This window comes from Heterodontus francisci, chromosome 7 (assembly GCF_036365525.1).
Source record: "Heterodontus francisci isolate sHetFra1 chromosome 7, sHetFra1.hap1, whole genome shotgun sequence".
NCBI classification, from domain to species: Eukaryota; Metazoa; Chordata; class Chondrichthyes; order Heterodontiformes; family Heterodontidae; genus Heterodontus; species Heterodontus francisci.
In genome coordinates, this window is record NC_090377.1 from 93273071 (window position 1) to 93286251 (window position 13181).

Here is a 13181-nt window from a genome sequence, read left to right on the forward strand (position 1 = left end):
GAAGGCTGCCTGGAGCACATGCTTTCTGCAGAACACTTCGCGAACCCCTGCAGTGTGCAGAGGATGCCGACAGCACAATGGAGACCAGCTCAGCTCAGGAGTTTCTTGTAGCCATGCTTCAATCAGGGAAATGAGGTGAGTTTGTGAGCTTTACATGCTCCCACCTTGTTTCTAAGCGATGTGAGCAGGTCGCGAATTGTAGCCTTCACACCCAAAAATCAAGACAATTGAATTTCTAGCCCACTGGCTTTGGTCTCACTTCTTTGAAAGTGAGGTTATATTGGATGCAAAGAAGGAGATAGGGATAAAAATAGCATTTTCAGTCTAGGACAGTTTTTCCTCTCCTGATCTATACTTATGGTATATACTGCTCACATTTGCAAGACTTTTATGGTATTCTGTCAGGCTCATGCATCGTTAATATGTGAAGATATGCTAAAGCACAGCAATTTCATAGGCTGTTTGGTCAGAGTTAGGCTTACATTGTACTGGAATAGAACTACAGTCATGGTGAAAAATTATAAATTTTGAGGACTTCAACAATATTTGTGTATGTACCATCCATTAAAAGAAGTTTCCAATGTGTAGGTACTATTGGAAATCCTAAAAATATGAAAGGGTCAGAAAATAAACTTCAAGGCATTCTTTACATTTTGGTACTGCTGCATTTGTTTAAGAACTAACCTGCAACAAAATCTTAGCAAACATTGCCTTTTCAGAACTATGCTGAAAATCAAGTTATCATCCAGAGCACATTGTCAGGACTGCTTACCATTGCATGTCATCAGCATGTAGAATACATTTCAATGATGTACTCTGGCTTTCATTCTCAAACTAACAGTAAGAGGTGATGCAGAATTTAGTCAAGTACTTCCCTAAAATCCTAAGTAGTAGTGAGCACAAGGAAGCAGTCATGATTGGCAATAAATCTGGCAGCTAATGCTGACATTAGTAATGTGATGCACAGCACATTTAGAGTGGAAAGACACAGCTGAAAATTTATAGTGTGGCTCCAGATCTTCCACTGAACACCGAGGAATTATAACACTCATTATATAAATTATTCTGTGCACTGACAGCTATGGGGAATTGATTGATATCAGCATTTATAGTACAGCACCTCACATTAGAGTGTTGTAGTTTTTTTTTTAAGAGATACAGCACTGAAACAGGCCCTTCGGCCCACCGAGTCTGTGCCGACCATCAACCACCCATATATACTAATCCTACACTAATCCCATATTCCTACCACATCCCCACCTGTCCCTATATTTCCCTACCACCTACCTATACTAGGGGCAATTTATAATGGCCAATTAACCTACCAACCTGCAAGTCTTTTGGCTTGTGGGAGGAAACCGGAGCACCCGGAGAAAACCCACGCAGACACAGGGAGAACTTGCAAACTCCACACAGGCAGTACCCAGAATTGAACCCGGGTCGCTGGAGCTGTGAGGCTGCGGTGCTAACCACTGCGCCACTGTGCCACTGTACTTAGGACACTTAACATTGTGTTTCCTAGAAACCCCAGAGCCATAAAATGCCATGGGCCATGATGGTACGTCCTGTGTGGCAGCCCATGCTGGGCAGGTGGCTAATGTGGGAGTGTTCTGCGTGCACTGGTAGCATGAGGAGGGATCTGATAGTGACGTCAATCAGTCATTCCAGCTGCCTTGACACATGTTTCACAAACTTGGTCTGAAAAGGTCCACTGAACACCTGTGCTAATCATTCTCAGTGGAACATGTGTTCAATAACACAAGAAGCCCCCAACTAGCCTTAGTTAAAGGGCCAGGCATTCAATTTACAGGTGAGGTGTTTTTGATTTACTTCTGCTGTGGTAATGTTACTGGAAGTGCCATGGCTTGTTTTTGGAGGTTTTGTGGTGAGCTGCTGTATACATTCAGGGAGGCCAAAGGATCTGGTGACCCAACTCTGCATGAGGTATGGGGGCTGTGGTTGTAGAGCCTCTGGATCTGCAATATGACCAGGAAATGGAGCTAAAGCAGTAGGGAGGGGAAGCTCTGTGAAGGAGGAAGAGGATGTGGCTCTGAACAGAAGGCCCTGCTCATTGTGCATTTTTCAGGAGCATTTCTCCTACCTCCACCTAACCCAGGAGCAGTGCCTAAGGTAACTCAGGTTCCACAAGGAATTGGTGACGAAGCTGTGACACCTGCTTCAAGCTGACCTGGAACCTCCTATTAGGGCCAAGGACAGTGTTGCCAGTGGCCGTGAAGATCACAGCTGCATTGAAACTCTATGTGTCTGGATCTTTCCAGGTGGGAGCAGATGACATATCCAACATCTCCTCGTGTGTCATCCATCAATGCATCCCGGAGGTGACAGAGGCTGTATAAGCCAAGAGAGATGATCACATTGAGTTCACTCGAAGCAGGGATAAGCAGGATGAGAGGACACCTGACTTTGCCAGGGTGGCAGGATTTTCCGATGGTGCAGGAAGCCACTGACTGCACGCACGTGACTCTGTGGGTCCCCCATGTCAAGGGGAAGGGAATTTGGAACAGCAAGGGCTACCACTCCATTAATGTGCAGTTGGTTTCTGACCATGCTCAGTACACCATGTTGATGAATGCTCGATATCCTGGCAGCAGCCACAATGCCTTCATTCTGAGAAAGTCTGCCATTCCCACTTTCTTTGCATCTCCAAGAACAACGAGCGGGTGGCTTTTTGGGGCTAAAGACTATTTCCTCTAGAAGTGGCTGATGACACCCCCCAGCCCTCCTACCTGACCATGCATGGACAGCACGTGTATAATGAGAGCCGAGGAGCCACCAGGAACATCATGGAGCAGGCTATCGGTGTGCCGAAGCAATGCTTCTGATGCTTGGACTGCTCGAGGGGATCCCTTTTATACACACTGGAGGAGGCGTCCAAGCTCACAGTGGTCTGCTGCCTGCTGATCAACATTGCTATCAAGAGGTTGCAGCCACTGCCACCAGGAATCTGAAGGCCACCTCAGGAGAAGGAGGAGGAGCAGGAGGAAAGAAAGAAGGTACGGAGGATGCAACTTGGACCCCTTCACTCTAGACAAGGTCCAAGAGTGCCTGCTTAGACTCTGCTTCCCATCGGACAGCTTTCCTTTGCCACCATGGATTCACAGTTCCCACCATATCCCTCCAAGCCACAAACCATCCTGATGGAATTTTATAGCTGTTCCTGCACAGTCGCTGGGTCAAAATCCTGGAACTTGCTCTCTAACAGCACTGTGGGTGTACCAGCACCAGATGGACTGCAGCGGTTCAAGAGGCAGCTCACCACCACCTTCTCAAGGGCAATTAGGGATAGACAACAAATGCCAGCAACATCCACATCTCATGAATGAATAAAAAACAAAACATACATCTGAGATGCCCCATCACAGCATCCCCTTGACCAACATCCTATAATAAAAGCCACCAACAGAAAACAAATCTGAACTTACCACCCTTGTGCATTCTCTTAGAGCCTGCCTTGTGGTGCCTTTGCCTGTCCTAGTGTTCCTACACAGTGCTACCCCAGTGGCTGCAGCATGTCTGGTGGGAGGCTGCTGACTGTCATGAGGGGAGACTGTAGATGGCCTGGCAGGACAATCCCGAGCAGCTCTGGGCCTTAAGTACCCAGCTTTAGACTGCACTACCTCATGTTACGACTTGGTGAGATAGAGGACTAGGGTTCCCTTTCAGTCGTCACCTGGTCTTACCGTAACAGGGTTTAATTTTAAACACACTCCGTTTTTAGCTCCCCCTTGATGAATCCTTGTTCACCGCTTTCCAATTATAAGGCAAAGAAACCAGCACAAACAGATTTTCTTAGGTTTAAAGAAAAGAAGGTTGAAATTTACTAAACTTAAACTCTAATTCCGTTGACGCCTACGCACTCATGCTAGCATGCATATGCGATACACACATGCAAATAGAGACAGAAAAGAGTAGAAAAAAAATAAAGTGGAAAAGTTTGAGACAATATCTGAAAAGTTTTTATTACGGTTCTTCGAGCTCATTGTAGAGTCCTTGATTGTAGTTGGATCTTGTTTTTCGTTGGGGCCCAGTATTCTTCTTAAACCTTGTTCACTGTAGGAGACCTTTCTCTCTTAGGGTTCATGTGTCTTCAATGGATTCAGAGGCTTGTGAGAAAGAGATGGAAGCAGACAGGAGAGATTTTCCCAGTCCAGGAGCAAAATGTCTTTCCCAGTTCAAACTCTCTGTGTCTAGTTCAAAAGAAAACCCTGGAACAGCCAATGAGTCATGTGACCAGCTGGTCTAACCAGTTCTGGCCCTTGTGGATTTTATCTTCCTTAGCAGTCTCTGGAATGCGCTTCCTTGCCTTCGATGTCTGTTAGTATTGTGATGCTTGGCCCCCATCTGCCAAGAATGAGGCACATTAATTTTGTCATGAACATTGATTTTAAACTGTTGCTGAAGCAAGGCAAGGACTTGTTAAACAGATCAGCCATGGCTGGAAAAGATATTTGCATATTAACAGACAGTGCTTGGAAGTACAAAGGACTATTCTCTGACACATTCAACCTGCAATGAACCTTGATCACCAGGTATTGAGTGTAGAGGTGCATTCCAGAGATTGCTAAGGTGATACAATCCAGGACTGGTTAGATCAGCTGGTCACATGACTAATTGGCTATTCCAGGGATTTTTTTTAACTAGCCATAGAGAGTTTGAACTCAGAAAGTTCTGGACTGAGAAGATCTCTCCTGTCTGCTCCTATCTCTTTCTCATAAGCCTCTGAACCCACTGAAGACACATGAACCCCAAGACAGAAAAGTCTCCGACAGCGAACAAGGTTTAAGAAGAATACTGGGGCCCAACGAAAAGCAAGATCTACCTCCAATCAAGGACACTACAGTGAGCTCGAAGAACCGTAAATAAAAACTTTTCAAATATTGCCTCAAATTTTTCCACTTAATTTTTCTTCTGCTGTTTTCTGTCTCTATTTGCATGTGTGTATCACATATGCATGCTAGCGTGGGCATGTTGTGTATCCGTAGGCATCAACCAAATTAGAGCTGAAGTTCAAGTTTAATAAATTTCAACTCTTCTTTAAACTTAAGGCAACCTGTGTGTGCTGGTTTCTTTGCCTTATAATTGGAAAGCGGTGAACAAGGATTCACCAAGGGGGAGCTCAAAACACAATGTGTTTAAAATTGAACCTTGTTACGGTAAGACTAGGTGAAGGCTGAGAGGGACCTCTAGACACCTTTCTCACCTGGTCGTAACACAATGTAATTTTTTTTCCCCAGCCAAAATTGATCTGTTTAACAAGTAATTTCCTCGCTCCAACGACAGTTAAAAATCAATATAATAGCAAAATACTGCAGATGCTGGAAATCTGAAATAAAAACAAGAAATGCTGGAAATATTCAGCAGGTCTGGCAGCATCTGTGGAGAGAAAAGCATAGTTAACGTTTCAGGTCAGTGTTCTGATGAAAGGTCACTGACCTGAAACGTTATCCCTGTTTCTCTCTCCACAGATGCTACCGGCCCTGCTGAGTATTTCCAATATTTCTTGTTTACAGTTAAAAATCAATGTTCATGACAAAATTGATGTGCCTCATTCTCGGCAGATGGGGGCCTAGCATGACACTGAGCATGAGTGGCAGCAATCTTGGCTGTCTGGCTGAGAGGCACCAGCAAAGACACTGGTCGAGTGGCAGTGGTGGAATCACGTGTGCTGTCATCCTGAGAAAGAACAGAATGTTTGAGCTCCATAGAGCCACTAACACTACCTGGGGTATTGCCTCAACAATCCAAGTAATCTGTTGTAAGACAGATTGCTGGACTGCTGGGAGAGCCTGCAAGCCCCTTTGAGCACTGAGATTGCAGCCATGATGGCGGCTGTCTGAGCCTGCATGGTCGCAAGCATGGATCTCATGGCCTCCTTCTGAGATTCTGCTGTGGCACTGAGACATTGGATGGCTCCTGCTTGTGCTGCAGTAGAAACTGAAAGATCGACCACCAGACTCTGCACCATGGATGGGTCCACAAGTGCTGTCATGGAATCGGCCACCACTTCCACACTGGAAAAAATGGGTACCAAGCTCTGTAAGATGCCCTCCACCATGTTGGAGCAGGACTCCTCCATGCTCCTCAACAGTGACAGAAGATTGTCTGACAGGCCTGCCAAGGCACCAATCATCTGTGTGTGCATGCCTATCAGTGTTCTCCTGCATGGTGCCCCATCAAAATCCTCATTTGAGTCCCCTATAGAAGAACTCATCTGTCACCTTGCTGGCACACACACAATCCTTTCCCCCTGGCCTGGCTGCAGTCCACTTGTGCTCAGTGACACACCACATGCAGATTCTGACTCTATTCTAGCCTCTAATCGTGCACACAGTGCCAGTATCCAGGCTGGTGGCTGCTAGTGACGGATCAAGTGATGGAGTCTCTTCATTGGTGCTGTGGTGCTGCTCTCTTTCTTCCTCTTGAGTGTGATGTGATTGGGCAGATGGCTACTCTAGGGTATCTGAAAACAGAAAATCAGAAAGGGGAATTTTGTGTGAGGGAGGTGGGTGGGGTGTAAAACAACAGGTCCATGGCCACACTATCTGCAGCTTGCAACATCATGCCAGAGAGGAGGATGAGAGTGAGAAAGGGCATGGCAGGAACATAACATCATCCTGAATTCTCTCAGTAATGCCAGATCCTACAGGCTCTGTCACAGTTGGCCCAAAGATGCAGAGAGGCATTTCCCCAAGAGGGCTCAGGGGATGAATGCATGGCTGGAACCTGCCAGGTCTCTGCTGCTCTCTGCAATTATGGGCTGCATTGTTCTTGCAAGAGAGTGGGAAGAATGTCAGTGATTGTGTGGCAATATGTTTGGGTGATGTGTCTGCTATAAGTGAATACCTGAAGATAGGTGAAGGCAGCAAGAGGTGGATTGTGAGGTTGGCAGTATGTGAGAGTGAATATCTGGATGTTAGGAGTGAACGCTGAGTGCCAGGGAGTGCTGCTAGATGAATGATGGGGGGCTATGGTGCATTAAGCTGAGTGAGAGGTTGATGGAGTGGTGGGTAGGAGTTGTCATGTGAAGATGCATTCACAGACTTTGACCACACATGTGAAGTCATTAAACCTCTTGTGGCCTTGCTGCCAGGTACTCGGGGTCAGACTCCTTGCATTGACATCCCTTGCCATCTGCTCTCAGTCCCTTGGGAGGACGATCCTTGAGGACCTCCTGTTCCCCTGTGGAAGCATGGCATCTCTCTTCCTGTCGACCTCCAGTGCCACACCTGTGAACCGCAGAGCTCTCTCTCTTTCATGGTATTCCATTTGGCAAGTCTCCGATTGCAACAATGACAGTCAGCAGTGGCTTCTTTTGATTCAGTGGATCTTCTCTTCAAGAGGGACAGATGCCTGGTAGAGCTGGAGGCTAGCTGGAACACATGCTAGCCTCACAAGATGTTCGGCCCACTGTTGTGTGTGCAGCTACCCAGCGGCCTGGGAGCAATTTGCGTGTTGCCTGTCTGAACAGTAACAAGCATGGCAGATTGCTAATCGTTACCACCTTGCCCAAAAACGGTGCTGACCAATTTTTAGCTGTGTGTCATTGTTTCAAGGCTGAAGATAATGGAAAAAAAAATCTGGATGCAGTGTAAAATTTGGTTGTCAATTCGCTGTGAGCCTATTTCATGCTTCTGGTGAAGACCAATTTCACCTGCATTAAAGAGCCCTGTCAGAATCTATTTTGATGATGGAGCGCCCTTAGAAAACAGCTGTTAGTGTGAAGTGCTGTTTAATGAAAGCTATTGTGCCATATTTGTAACTGTTTGTGCTATTTACATTGCTAAGCTGTATCCAATTACTCTAATTTTCACTGGTCCACACAAAAATTATTTTGGATTAGCAAGTGGATCATACATGCTCCTGGTAAATCATAGGATATGCATGTAATTATATAAATGGTTAATTGTAAGTAATTATATATGTGAATGTAATTAGATAATTACATATGTATTAACATTGCATAAATGTACATAAGATTTTCCATTTTGTAATTGGAGAATTTTATATATATAATATATGGGAAGATAAATTCATAACATAAAATTGAGTCAGTTACAGTGAGCACAAATTAGTGGACTTATGAACAATTATCACTTGTAATTTAATAGATTTTGCAGTATATAAGTTTAGTGTTCTGAAAAGTTTCAAATGCTTGAACCGAGATTTCCATGATTTAAAAAAAATGTACTGTAGGCATAGATATATCAAACTTATTGAAATATAGATAAAGACACAGAATGATATCTGAAGGAGATAGAAGCACTAAATCTCACACAATATTTTTTAAAATGTTGTATTGAAAAATCCAATATGTAACCCGTATTGAAGGAAGGACGTTGGGTGAATCTTTCCAATCTTTCACCAACATCTACACATTGAAAAATTAGATTGGGATTTACCACTCACATCTGGGGATTCATATGTAGGGGTGGAATTTCCTGTGGGGGTGCTATCGGGAAGTTACACCCAAAATGATATCCATTTTTGCTCCCATTTTCCCAATATCTCGTTATGCCCAATTTTTCAGTCGAACTGATTAACATACAGCAGAACATAGAAATTGGTATAAATAAGTGGGAACCAGTATAAAAATTAGGGCCAGAGGAAAACAGTAAAGTTATATCATATGTTCCTTCGTTAAGTATAAAAATGAAAGTCTTGAGCCATCTAACCATCATTCATGCACATTAAGCACAGCATGTTTCAGAACATGTAATTGCGGAAGCTTTTCCATTTTTAATGTGATTCATTCTGATGCCATAAAAATGCATTCATAGACTCAGAAAATACATAGTAGGTCTCAGTGAGGACAAATAAATAAAAAAGCTTGAAAAATCACAACGAATCATCAGAAAAATGATTCAGTTATTGTTGCAACTAAAATTATGGAAGCGGCCTATTTGCAAGAAATTTGCATGCATGGTTTGTAACCTGAGGGCAGAGCCATTTTAATGCTCGGTGCAAAGATGGATACAAAGGCATAAAAGTGCAAGGAAGTTTGGTCATAGTACAATTGTGTGGTTGACACATAGAGGCCAGAATTTCCTTGATCTATTTCCAGCGGGTATTGCTTTTTGCCCTGATTACACATGTCTCTGGGCAGAATTGCACAAGAAATTCCATCCCACAATGCTTAAGTTGGCTTACTTCAATCTATCCAATGTGACTAAACCCAAATGATATTGGGATAGAATTTTGGTGTCAGTTATTCAGAGCTGAATTTTACCAGCCCCTCGACCCCACGGGTCACAGCGCGGGGGCAAGTAAACTTCTGCAGGGAGAGGCGCACTGCGACCCCCAACGCCGAGAAGGGCCCGCTGCATATTACCGGCGGCGGGGGAGCCTCGCTGTGGCCCCCTCTGCCTCTCGGCGGCGGCACCCCAGTTATCATATTCAAAATGGTGCTTATCTTTGCAGATTGTGCAGCCGGCTGCCTCTCGATGCACACTTCCGTATTTTATGTTGAACAGGTGGCCGTCACATACCATCCTGTTCCCAAACAGAAAGGCTGGCGGGTCATCAGAGGCAGAAGTTTTCGCTACCAACGGTAAGTTCGGATATTCAAGGGTCTCACTGCATACTGGAAGGGAGGAGGGATAGGGGATATTCAGTGATCTCACTCTGCATTCTGGTGGGGGGTGGGATTACAGGGTTCTCACTCTGCATACTGGAAGGGAAAAGGGAGAGGGGATATTGAGGGGTCTCACTCTACATACTGGGGGGCGGGTTACAAGGGTCTCGCTCTGCATACTGGAAGGGAGGAGGGAGGGGGGATTAAAGAGGTCTCAGCTCTGCATTTGTAAAGGGATCTGGGATTACTGGAGGGAAAGCTCTGCAGGCATGAAGGGAGGTACTGTGTACCCTCCCTCCGTAAACAGTGTACGCTCTGCATTTGTTTGTGTGTGTGAAGGAGCAATGGCACTCTAGTCACCCTTTGTGTGGGGAGGGTGCCAGAAAGGGTAGGAGCGTTAAGGTTGTATGGATGGTGGGGGCAATCAATGCTGCTGGTAGGATCTTGATATGGTCATGCTGTGCCAATCTGAGTGTTGGCCAAGGTGAGCAATGTCATGCCATTCCACATAGTTGATCCATGAAAGCACCTGATGTACCCATCAACACCAATTCCTGCCCTGTTAGGAACCTTCGAATAAATGAAGGGTTCAACTTTATTTATCACATGGAAATAGATATGGCTCATCCTACATTGTGTGATCCTCTGCTCCTGAGGATCCATATGCACCAGAGGCAAAATCAACAGGCAGGTGTGATGCACGTAGAGGCTCCCAGTTGTGAACAACAGCCCCCAATGGGAGCTTGTAATTGCAGGTCGCCGCGCATCTACACCCCCAACAGGGCATACCATCGGATGTCAGAGCACCAGTGTCAGAGGCGATTGTGCAGGTAGAGAGGGTGGTGACACGTCTCTGTGCCCTGCTCAAAGATGACCTGCAGCCATCTTCGTTCGTTGGACATCCTATGCCTGTGGTCCTCATTCTGGCAGCGGTTCTCAAGCTTGACGCCTATGCAGCTTTTCAGGGGTGCACCGGAGACCTTTGTGGGGTCACATAGTCAGCAGTGCAACGCTGCATTAGGGAGGTCACCGATGACCTGCACCAGAGGGCCACTGAGTATGTCCTGTTCAGGACAGACTCTCACAGCCAGCCCCAGAGGGCCATCGGTTTCGGCACAATTGCTGGAGATCCATAGGTTTTAATATTCATAGACTGCACCCATGTGTCCATCAGGCCTCCTGCCAGGCTACCACCTGCAGACGTCACCATTAAAGGAATCCTCTCTATCTAAGTGAAGCTGGTATGTGATCACCAGAGATGCTTCATGCAAATCTGTGCCCACTTATCAGGCAGCTGCCATGGCATCTGGGTCCTGCGCCAGTCCCAGTTGCCACCACTGTTCACCGAACTAGGTCAGATTGAGGGGTGGCTTCTTGGAGACAAGGGCTATCCCTTGCAGACATGGCTCCCGAAACCAGTGAGAGATCCCACCACTGCTGCAGAGGAGAGATACAACGCCAGTCACAGAGCTACAAGAGCCACTATTGAGCAAGCAATTGGCATGCTGAAAAAACGCTTCCAATGCCTGGATGGATAGGGTGATGCTCTGTACTATGGGCCTAAAAGGTCAGCTCCTTTCTTTGCTTCTCGCTGTGCTCTGCACAACTACGCACCCAATAGGGGCAGGCCTGGCATGATGAGGAGAGACGTCAACAGGATTCCTCCTCGGACTATGAGAACGCTGAGGACCTACAACAGGAAAGGTGCACAAGAGGGCAGATGGCACCCAGACTCTGCATGCCGGGCTAGCAGTGAGCTAGGAATGTACGGCAGTGGCTTATCAGACGAAGGACCTCTGCTTCATAGGAACTGACATAAGCTCTGCAAGTCACACATCACCCTCACTCATCTGCTGTGCATCCATTCCACATCTGCAGCATCTCTATGTGAACCATTAGAGGCAGCAGCTGCCTGAGCCAATGTCCATGTCACTGCATCCATGGAGACGCTCAATGGTGACATGTCAATGATGTTATTGCATACATTGGCTCTCCTGAAGGGCCAACGGTGCAAAGGGATGTGACATTGGTGCTACATGCTGGCACGCATCATTCACACAGAGAAAAGGACACACATGTTGGTGAGGAACATTTAGTGAAAGATGTATTTACATTGCTGTGACACCCGTGCATTCCCATTTGTGTCAGTGTGTTCTCTGTAAACGCTTGCGAGTGCCCCTTCTTGGTGCAACCTCTGTGCTAGCAGCCTGACTGGGGGAAGGCTGCTGATCTGATTGCCCTTTGGCTGTGGATGACTTTGGCACTTGTGCCCTGTACGCACGAGGCCTAGAGGGCCCTGGCTAGCTGAGGGAGTGCTCGCTCATCCCCTTCCGGTATTGGACCCTTAGACGCTGAATGACCCTACGGCTACTCACCTCCTTTGCCATCTCCAGCCAGATTGCCTTGTTCAGGCGGGAGGACCTCTTCTTACCATCGCTGGCGAAAAGGACCTCCCGCCTTGCCCGCACAGCCTGGAGGAGAGTGATCAGGAAGTCTTCGCTGAACTCTGGGGCCACCCTCGAGTACCCCTCTGCCATCCTTGGCTTTTGATGTGGTCCTTTAGATGCAAAGGTGACTCCACCATGTAACTGCTCTAACTTCTGGCTGCAAGGTTTGTCTTTCGCATGTTTGAAAACCATTGCAGGACTAGTGAGGAAATCTGTGCTGTTGTCATGGTTTTTCATCTATTACACATCAACACATGTTCATGCACACTTTGCTTCTGCAGCAGCTGATCATAGTTATTGATGTAATATTTCTAGTTGGCAATGCAGCTAGAATATGAACATATTTTCCTGTTTTTTAACAAAGACCGTTTAATTGCAGTTACATGTATTTTCACAAGACAGCAGAGAAATGAATACAGATTCCAAATGCATATTAGTCTGCAGCTTTTCACAGTCAGATGATTAGAAGCCCATAGTATGTAAATATTCTTCAATTATGGTTTTGTTTCTGTTGTGTATTTGCCTTTTATGGTATATTTAAGTCTCATATCCTGGAATGTGCAAAATTAAGATTATTCACCCAAGTGCAGCACGCCTACAAGAAGCAATGTAACACTTGAGTGAAAGAAGAGGATCGCAACTTCACAGGATACTGGGACACAGCAAGGTTAGTATGTGAGAGAGAAGCAGAGTTAACTTTCAGGTCTGTGACCTGCTTCTCTCTCCGGAGATGCTGCCTGACCTGCAAAGTTTCCCCAGCACATTCCGTTTTGCTGCCAAATTGACAGCAGCCCCACTCTTCAACAGTGAGGTAAGTATTTCTTTGTAAGTTGTCAGGAAGCAGGTGCTGGGGCACTTTAAATAGGGCCCCAGCACCTGCTACACAGCTGTCAAATGGTTACTCACTGCGCCGGATGTCCTGCCTCTCCCCACGAAATATGGTGGGGGGAGGGGCTCATTACAGTGATGCTCATGAGCCCCTGTGCGTAATATCGTGGGGGTTCAGCAGTGCCGCTGAATGCAGGTACACCGCCAAGTTCAAAGGGCGCCGCCGCAGAGCCCAGTGCCCGAATAAAATTCAGGCCTTGATCTCCAGCTGTAACTCTAACAGAAGAGGGCAGAAACTCTGAAGAATGGCATAA